The sequence below is a fragment of the Oculina patagonica genome, chromosome 11 (genome assembly GCF_052425735.1).
Source record: "Oculina patagonica isolate OP01 chromosome 11, crgOcupat, whole genome shotgun sequence".
In the NCBI taxonomy this organism is placed as follows: domain Eukaryota; kingdom Metazoa; phylum Cnidaria; class Anthozoa; order Scleractinia; family Oculinidae; genus Oculina; species Oculina patagonica.
In genome coordinates this window covers 6,187,787-6,197,731 of record NC_135768.1, presented here as the reverse complement: position 1 = coordinate 6,197,731, position 9,945 = coordinate 6,187,787, and the positions used below count along the sequence as shown (strand labels likewise).

Below are 9,945 nucleotides of genomic sequence, written 5' to 3'. Positions count from 1 at the left end.
ACGTTTTTGTATTTCCTGTTTGTCATATAAAATGATATTTTCAACTGCTTTCAGTTATATTATTTCCTTGTGATTTGAAGTTTTTAGTGTTCTTTATAAGTGGAAATTCCACAGCGAATTCCAAAAGAATTTACTTTTCAATTCTTAATTCAGAGAAGCTGAAAAACATCTACCCCTCCAATATTGCTGCCCAATGAAGCCTGCAAAAAGCACGTTCAATTATGTTATTTAAAATAAATAGCGATCGTTTCACGTAAGGAAGGGTTATTACTTTTTACTTTTTTCAGCAGTTCATTAGTGAGCAAAAGGAGAGATAAGTTAAAAGCTCTCTAAATTCTAGAATCATTTTGGGCTGTGTACTTTGGGACAAAACAAACTGGACAACGCCAGAACAAATATCGTTTTTTATTCAAATGTGAGGTTATTTTATGAAAATGATACAAGCGCTTTTATATTCAAATTAAAACGCCCAGCTCTGCCAAAAATGCATACATACATACATACATACACATACACATGCAATGAACTAAATCGATAGTTTTTCGTGACGACCAACTGGAGACCCTTCATTAATATCGGTTTCAAGCATGTACAGAAGTTTGCTTAACAAGTAGTTAAAGTGATGAGACAACCTCTTTCACCATTTCAAATAGTTTCAGTTGTATTGGAGCCTCATTTGCCAGTAACCTTGTCAGATGTCTTGGCCGTGACAGATTTATACTTACAAGAACGCAAAGCACTCGCGTTCAAAAATAGATAACAAAGATCTAAATTAAGCAAACAAATCGGTCTTCTTGATTTGTGAAACCACTTGAACTCGTTAACAACACGTGCCGGGTCGAGACATGATTTGATACAAATCGTAAACACAGGGAATGTTGAAGACGTGATCATGATTTAAGCATAAAATAAATATCGCGCCCCTTTAAACTACATGGTTTGTGGAGTTGCTGCTCTCGCGTCGCAACATTTCGTTGCTAAGCGACAACGATTTCACCTTGTGCTCGATCTGTGCGTTGCAATATGTCTTGAAAATTCCTGAAAATCCCAATAAAAATACACACAGTGAAAGAGAATGAAAAGCCGTGTCGAAAATCGGATTAACGTAATGAGGATTTTGCTCTGAAAAATCGTAATCCCCCTTATGAAACTATGGCAAAATTGCAAGTAATTGAAAATCTCTTTAAGTAATTTAAGATTTGCTTATGTTTGTGCTAAGTAGCCCATGCCGTGATTTTGTCCCGGGTAAAGGCCGTGGGGGAAGGGTGGGGAAAAACAATTCCGTTTATTTTATCGCTTAAGCTTTTCGATTTCCATTGTAAGTGTTACAGGGAAGGCGAAATGATACCTCCGCATTGAAATCCAGAATATAAAATTTTGCTGCCACGATTAATTACAAATTTTTATTTATGAGTAACATTCTACTTCCCGTCGAAAACAAGACGCAATACGAGATGTCTTATCCCTCAAGTAATTACTAATTGATATTGAAATTGTATTACTCGTCTTGTAGTGAAATATACACAACACAATCTTCCATTCCAGACCCAATCTCATAATTTAATTTTACGATTGTTCAGTGGTATTTATATCAATCATTTCTCACATAGTTTTCTTCGCCCCAACCGGATCTTAACAAACACTAGAATTAAGGAAATCACGTTAAATCTTCACGCTTCAAACGGCAAGAAGCTAGAATTTTATGTTAAAAATAAAAAGAATTGGTGAAAATAAGTGAAAGTGCAAAGCATCAGCGCACTAGTTTTAAACGGTTAAGGAATTTTTCAAAACGCTAACTTTAAGAGGATTTTGCAGCACTGGAGGTCACAGCTTACAACAAAAAGCATATAAACTTGTAATTCCTTGCTATTCAAGCTAGTCTCCTGAAGCTTTCGAGTTATAGTAATTTAATTTTGACCTTTTCTCGTCAGTTCTACGAGCAAAGATTTCTTACGTGGTCGTTGTTTTAGCGGTGTCCATTTCGCGTGACGTGGCGCTTCCATTACGTCATCCCTCACGAGTCGAAATTGAAAGCTCTTAATAAAAAAACTGTCACGAATTGTGGAGACGAAGACAGACAGCTGTCAATCAGCCAAGCTGAAGTAGGTATGCCCGACACCTTCGGTCTGTCGATACCAAGAACATAATTTCACTTTTCTGCCTGCGTTTGTAAATGAAATTCAAAGTCGGCTCTTACCCGGTGGCCCAAAAATTTTAGGCAGATACAGTTACCAATTTTTTTTTATTTTATTTTTTATTGTTGTTGCTGTTTGCATGCGTGTGGCCTTACACAATAGAAAGCGGAAAGAGATTTTGTTATTATAGTCAATTAAAACAAGGTATATAAAGGTGAAATGTCATTATTTAACCCCGTAAAAAAATTTTAATGCCATCAACGTTATTGATATTGGTATAAATCGTCGCTTTTGTCTCTACCTTACAGACCTTATATAAGAGCTTTCCCTTTGTTTTATAATCTGTGCACTTCTTTTTCTTAACAAGGCTGCGACTGTTGGCGCGCACATTTCCAATAGGGAGTTTACGCAACCACGATGGCAACGCCGAAGGCAACATTGATCAAAAAATAAATTTAAATTCCACTTAAAAATTTCGCGATTAAGTCTCTAGATCTATTCAGTTTGTCCCTCGGTGTCAGAACTATTCTCAGCTGAACGTGTAAGGATAGCGTTCAATTTGGAGATAGAAATATATATAATTCGCCAACGCAGGAAATGGTCAATTTATGTTGCGTTTTACAGAGGAAGGCTTAGAAATTTAGTAAAGATGTATTTCGCGCATGCCAAGCCATTTAACAGCTGCTCTGTTAAATATTTTGTTCCGGACAGTTCTCTGGGCCTTCGCGACGTGCTTCGCTTAAATTCTCTTATTTAAGTGTCGTTCAGTGCTCAATTCTTGATAAATGAAAAATGGTTAGAAGTGCTGTCAGGGTCCTTCGTGCCTTCCCTCTCCTCTACGGGCCATTTCTAATAAATTCAGGCGAGGCGATTGAGAAAATGGCTATAGATAATTTCCTGGCTTCTTTCCAACAGGTGCGAACATGAAACTTGGATTATTCTGAGATTTCACAATATGAACTGAACGAGAAAAGGAAAAAGAAAGCTGAGATCAAACTTTCCAGTTGGTAGGTTTGCCTTTATATTCGAACCTTTTTTCGCAGTCTTCGCGCTACCTGAAGCGCACATTAAATTTCACAAGTTTTTAGGAAATCATGCACTGTAAAAATAAATGATGACATAGGAAACATGGCTGAATTTAAGTTTGCGGTCTTAAATCGCGATTTCACTTTTTGAAAATAACTTCGTTATCTTCATTCCATAACGTGATAAACATCTTCTCCATTTATATTCGGTTTAAAATTTAACGACAACATGGAAAATCAATCAATCGGCCATTAAATCGTTCAGTGATGTCCCATTAGTGATTTCAATCTTTCATTAGTTATCTGCGAGGCTTAGGAACTTGTCACGAATATATTTCCTACAACAAGGAATTTACTTTTCAACTTGATGACATGCCTTATATCATCACACATAAAAATAGAACAACAACGCATATTTCATGATTGTTTCAGTGCTTATCACGACTGCAGACAGTTTATCCAGCATTTGTCTCAATCACGGGACAAAAGGAAGACAACGCCCTTCCGTTGAGCCGTGAAATATCACGAGTTATCAGCCCTTTTATCCAGGCTACAATTCTTGCTGAATGGTGCTAGAAATAGACATACCCAGAAAAAATATTTATATTACATAAGACTAAATTTTCTACTTTCCATACCCAAAAAAATCTGTAAGAAATAAAATAAATCTGTTTCATTTTGGATATTTTGTATGAAAGAGAACCTGAGTAGAGCCGTGGAGAGCTGAATCTCTTAAATTCTTACAAGAGCACAGACATACTATTTAGACACAAAAACTTCGGACGTTTTATTTCGTAGACATTATTTTTGGAATAATCGCTCGTGATAGGCACTGACAAAACTGATCGGATATTGTAACGTCGAAAGCCATTCTTGAGAAGAACTGGCTAAGGGTTTGCATTTTTCGGCTCGATATGTAGTTCAAAGCCGTGAGTCTTTACTGTTTTCTGTGGATGAAATTAGATGCGGATATGAGAAAACCCGTGGGATATATACGAGGTAATGGACGATTGTGGGAAGACACTGTAGTCTAGGCGTTCCCTGAAACCCTGGCTTTTTAGGAAATGCAAAGTGCGAACGAGTTCCTGGGAACGAGTCACTCACTCAGAGTGACGTCATAATTACGCGTGACGTCATAATTACACAAGTGAGGCAATAGGGAATGCCTACACAACTTTAGGGCTTTCCACCAGTTGCTCGGGCAAAGTTTTCCATCTTTCGAGCATTTTTTTCCTTTCGAGCAACTTTTTGAAACATTTTGCAATTTGGAGCCAGTTTTTGCAACTTCAAGTCTGAAGATTGTCCGAGTGATATTCGAAGACCATACGAACGTTTTCGAGCATTTTTCGGACTTTCCGAAGATCGGTTAACGAAATTTGCCGAAGATTTCCAAGGACGTCCAGAGGATGCTTCAACTTGTCTTCACGATTGTTTTTAGTGTAAGAAATCCTTGTATTTCAACAAATGTTGGCCTTGAAATATTTTTTAGATGTTCCTTTTCCAGTACAATCGCATGGAAATGCTTAGCAATCTTACCTTCAAAGGGAAATTAGCATATATTTGGAAAATTTTCTTATTTAAAGCCACGTTTTGCAATTTTTTGAAGCAACTTTCGACAACCTTTTGGAGTTTGGAGCAGCTTTCGAGCAACTTTTTAAAGAAATTTTTTGAGCAACCTTTTGGAAAATCTCGAGCAACTTGTGGAAATCCCTACCTTCCTAAACGCCACTTATTTTCTTCACGCCAACAAATAGGTAATTCCAAGATATGTTAGACATCGAAATTTCAGCTTCCAAAGAGTATTCAAACCCTATGAAATCCTTGTCTGAAGTAGTCCGAAATTCTAGAAGTAGCCGCCGCCATCTTGGAGTAACTTAGCAGCCAGGCGATGCATGTGTGACGTCAAAGAGCTCAACCTGAAGTTTGGCAGGAAGTTAAAACATTAATTGTTTAAATACTTGAAACTCCTTGCTTATTTTTTATTAGCTTTTCTTTTTTTTCTTTTAAAAAAAAAACCAAAAAAAGATGAAAAACGTTTTTCGAAATGACTGTTAGTGCAGCATCATTTTGCACAAACTGAGCTCCAAGAGTTAGTAAAAGTTGAGCTCTTTGACGTCACGCATACATTTCCAGGCGGCTAAGTTACTCCAATATGGCGGTGGCAGGTTCTCAATTTTTGGATTACTTCAGACAAGGATTTCATAGGGTTTGAATACTCTTTGGAAGCTGAAATTTTTCTAAGTAACATATCTTTGTATTACCTTTTCGACGGCGTGAAGAAAAATAAGTGCCATTTTGGAATGAACTTCCCCTTTAAAGTCATTTAACAAACAAATTATAACAAATTGATTTATAACATGTAATAATCACTTGGCTTACCAACCTGATTGCTGATTACCATGATATGTGATCTGATAGGAAGTATTTGAAGCTAAGACAGTTGACACTTATGGTGGCTGGCAACAGTTTCCAGCACTTTTCGCCACTTAAGCGTTGATGGCCGCGTCAGCCCTACTGACCAATCAAACTATTAGAGCTGGAAAGTGCTCAGGAAACCGTTTTCAGCCACCATAATAAATAAGGTTTTAATTTACTTAATTTACATCTACAAAGTTAACGTATTTCACATTTAAATGGCTCGCTACTCTTCGAGAGAACAATAGAACAAACAACAGGAACAATGCCCATAGCACCCAAAACAATAGCAACTACTATACTAGAGAACCAGTAGAATTAAAAATCAGATTACTAAGACAAATTTAAAAAAATCAAGTTTTTTCGTTAATGGTCTAATAACTTTGAAACGTGCAAACAGTATATTTACAACAAATTTAAATGCAAACAGAGTTGCGGACCTCACAGGAAATTTTTGCTTGTTTCGTTTCGATCCTAACGTTTCTAGTAATTTACGGGTTTGCCGGTCAAAACACAAGTTTTTAAGTTAACGTTTTTAGTAATATCAGTATAATTAGTTATTATGATTATTCGTCGCCAAGGGCGGGATCTGTTAAGTATAGACAGTATAGAAGAGTCCAAACGAAGGTATTCAAAGTTTAAACTATAGGCTATTTAACGTCGATTAGTTGATTGGTCGAATGGTTCTTTCAATTCACTCGAGGCCAAACTTTGACGTTACGCAATATTTCAAATGCCAAAAGCAGCCAATACTCTTAATGATGTAAAGTGTCTTCATTGTTGCTGTTATTGACTTAATGCTTTAAAAAGGAATTTATGAGAAGGGTCTCCATTGCCATGCATTGCCCTTTATTCAGGTATATTAAAATCTTTAACGAGGTGTTAAAGTCAACAGGGAATTTAATATTCCTAATTTCCTTATCTGAGAAGTCCTAATTATAATCCTACTCAAGCTACGAAAAAAAGGTAAAAAAATCGTCGTAGTGAACCTATGTAGGACACACAGTACATGTCATGATTTCATTTTCTAAATAACGGAGGAAGGTGTGAAGTGAAAGGAACCTTGAGAAGTTATTTGAGAGGTACCATTAACCACATAAGGCAAAGCCGTTTTATATCTTAAATAGGGTCATGGTTTTTGCCTTCTTGCTCTGAAATAAGGGATTAGTAGCTCAAAGTTCCTAATAGATATACTGTTAACCCATAAAGCTGTCAGTGGAATCAAGAGAATATGAAGTTCTCTTGGTGAAATCCCAAATCTCAAACCTCTAAGGGAAACGTAGATTGGCTCGAGAAATGGGGGTAAAATTGCATTGTCTGACTGAGTGGAGCAAAACCAAGGGAAACGACTTTGGTTTGAGTTATCGGGAGGTTCGAGAAATTGGGATTCCAGTTAATTATTTTTTTAAACAAAAGAATTTTAAAATTTATGATATTCCGGATGAACATGTTTTTTTTAACTGTCATCAAAGCAGAATTCTCGCGCACTCATTGGTTGCAAGTTATGGTCCATGAGAGTATAGACCTAGCCTGCGAATACAGCCGCCTCCCCGCGCTCCGACCCGCTTGCTGCGTTCGTAGTATAGACCATGAAAATGAAATAACATATAACGCAACGTAAAGCAAATTTCAGAAAACTTGAGAAATTGTCGCGACGTTTCAAAAATATAGACTTCGGCAAGTTTTGAAAAGTCAGCTGGAACATTCTAAACGAAATTTCTCACACATTCATCTATATGGAATAAAATCTTACTACTCGCGCGACTGATTTCGTACTCAGTGATTTTCTATCTAATTTGCCAGTAAATTTTCCTTGTTATTATTGTATAAAACAAATCGACCAAATTTCTCCATGGTCTACACTCTTATAAACCAAATTAAATTTATCAATTCGACCACCTTTTTCCATGGTCTACACTCTTATAGGCCGTAGGAATGACACCATAAAATGTCCAAAACTTTGCAGAGTTTTTTTTTCCATTGCGTTTTGAACATTTCAGGGCGTAATTTCTATGGTCTATAAAAGTGTAGATCGTGGAAAAAGGTGGTCGAATTGATAAATTTAATTGGAATTTTTAAACGTGATCATAGTAAATTCAAAAGTGCAATCTAAACTGCTTTGAAGTGAAAGCGAATGAAATCGATGGCAGAATTTACTTCTCACACAATTATGGCCACCATATTGGTGCCCCGAAGAAAGACATCAATTCAACATGGCGGCTGCATGCGACATTATGCAATTTTCTCCAAATTACTGTTAGAAAATCTCGGTTATAAAAATCACTACAAGGTTAAACTTAGACAAAACGTTTCTCTACCTATAACCTTTTAGTTTGTTGTCGTTGTTACTCATGCAAGGGAGCATATTTATTTTTTGACTTTAATAAAAACCACCAATGACGTGTAGCAAAGAAAAGTTGTTGAATTCGGCAAAACTCAACAGCAACAAAGTTTAAACGATCTGGTCTCATATCAGGTAAAGATTTTCATTGCTCCGACGAAGGGCTAACGCTGGGAAAGTCAGCTTTTTTAAAATTCGCGAGGGCGGTTTTTCTACGTTTATCAAACTCAGTTGATAATCAACTAAGTGTTTCACTTGCCCACCCACCCAGCACAGCAGCTTCTTTAGAAACTAATAACTTTGTTCGAAGCTTTTATAGGTCAGATTTCAGAGAGCGTGGAAATAAAATTCGGTTACACGAAAAGAGTTTGAAGAACTGGAGCGTATCGAACAAGAATTTAGAATTTTTGCTTATAATAGCTTTGTTTAATAATAGTCGAATTTTATTTATTCCAAATTTCTTTTCCTCGAGGAGACTGGGGAGACCGTCATGGCGGCTACACGCTCATTTTGACGGTCCGGCAAATTAGGATCTTTTTGCCAAATGATAAAAACATTTCAGCACTTGGAATGGAAAAAAGTTGCTCCTTTTGAGTCCTAAAGCAGTGGTGTTCTTTAACCGCCTTGTATGGGCGGTAAAAAAAGAAAAAAACCAAAACGCGGTTCAAGTTCATCAGGCAACGAAGAAGACATGATGGCTGCTTCGAGCGTCGACAATGGCGAGAGCATTTACAGCGACCTCAAATACTCCATCGATAGTCTTAGAAAAATAGTGACAGAGGGCTTCGCAAAAGTACACACCGATTTAGACGTATTACGGGCAGAATTTAAAGCCGACATCGACCAAGTCAACTCATCGATAAAGGACATTGAGAAGAGCTTGTCCTCCACGCAGAGTGAAGTAGAAGAGCTCAAAGAACAGTTTCAAACGGAGCAGAAGGCACGTTCAAAAGACTTGGACGCATTGAATAAAAAGATTGTTGACCTGGAACGGAGATTGAAACAAGAAGTGGAAAACAATATTACTCTGGAACAATACACGCGGCGCGAAAACCTTCGCTTTAACAACATTGAAGAAGACGAACGCGAAGACAGCAAAGTGGTGGTGTATAACATTCTGGAGAAAGAGCTTGGTGTCGATGTCTCAAACATCAGATTTCACGCGGTGCATCGAATTGGCAAGAAAACCGAAGGCAGGTGTAGACCAATTATTGCAAGATTTGTGTGCCGGGAGGACCGAGATCGTGTGTGGTCAGTCAGAGGTAAGCTCAAAGAATCAATTTTTCACACTGATGCATATATCACTGAGGATTTTGCCAGAGCCATACAGGAGGAGCGGAAAATTTTGATTAAAGCTATGATGAAAGCTCGCAAAGAGCATGGCCTCAACGACGCAAAAGTGAAGGGCCGATTTCTGTTTATAAACAATGAGAGATATGACTTTAAAAACATTCCCGAATACCTTAGGCAATCTCAGGAGTAGTACTATTATTTACTAATAGGCCTATGTGCTTTTTCTTTCGTCATTGATACGACGACTTCTTAGGATTGAGGGTTTTTGTCGTTTATATTTTTTTCAATGCAAATCTCTCATAGCTAAAAGCAATCCCAAATTACGATAGTTATTTCCAATGTGCGCATCTAATTATTCCGATTGGCAAAAGTCCTTTGCAGCTTAATGATGGACGTTAACACCTATGAACTCTGCTGGGACTCTAGTCTAACAATTAGAATTTTTTATATGTTAATGTATTTGTGTTATTTGTTCAGCCGTGTAATTCGTAAGCTAAAATGCGCTCTCCATTTTAATTTCATTAGCTTCGACTCACGCTTGTTTTTTCAACTTTATGGCTTTCCAAAGCGCTTTTTTCTAAGTCTAAATGGCAACGGATCTTAAAATATGCTCACTAAACGTTCGGGGTTTAGGAGAAAGACAAAAAAGAAGGGAGATATTTAACTGGTTGAGAGCAAAAAAGTTTTCAATTTATCTGCTGCAGGAAACTCATTCTTCTGAGAACACAACCACAAC

The 9,945-nt window shown here is 37.2% G+C and overlaps 1 protein-coding gene across 1 annotated transcript in view; it reads left to right on the top strand.

The window, feature by feature from the left end:
* The window catches only part of LOC144629976 (uncharacterized protein RP689-like), a 137,665-nt gene extending 128,338 nt beyond the window's left edge, over nucleotides 1–9,327 (top strand). The window contains exon 2 of the mRNA XM_078488236.1: nucleotides 9,317–9,327. The gene's annotated coding sequence lies outside the window, so the exon portion shown is untranslated. The remainder of the gene's footprint in view (nucleotides 1–9,316) is intronic.
* Nucleotides 9,328–9,945: the final 618 nt, after the last annotated feature.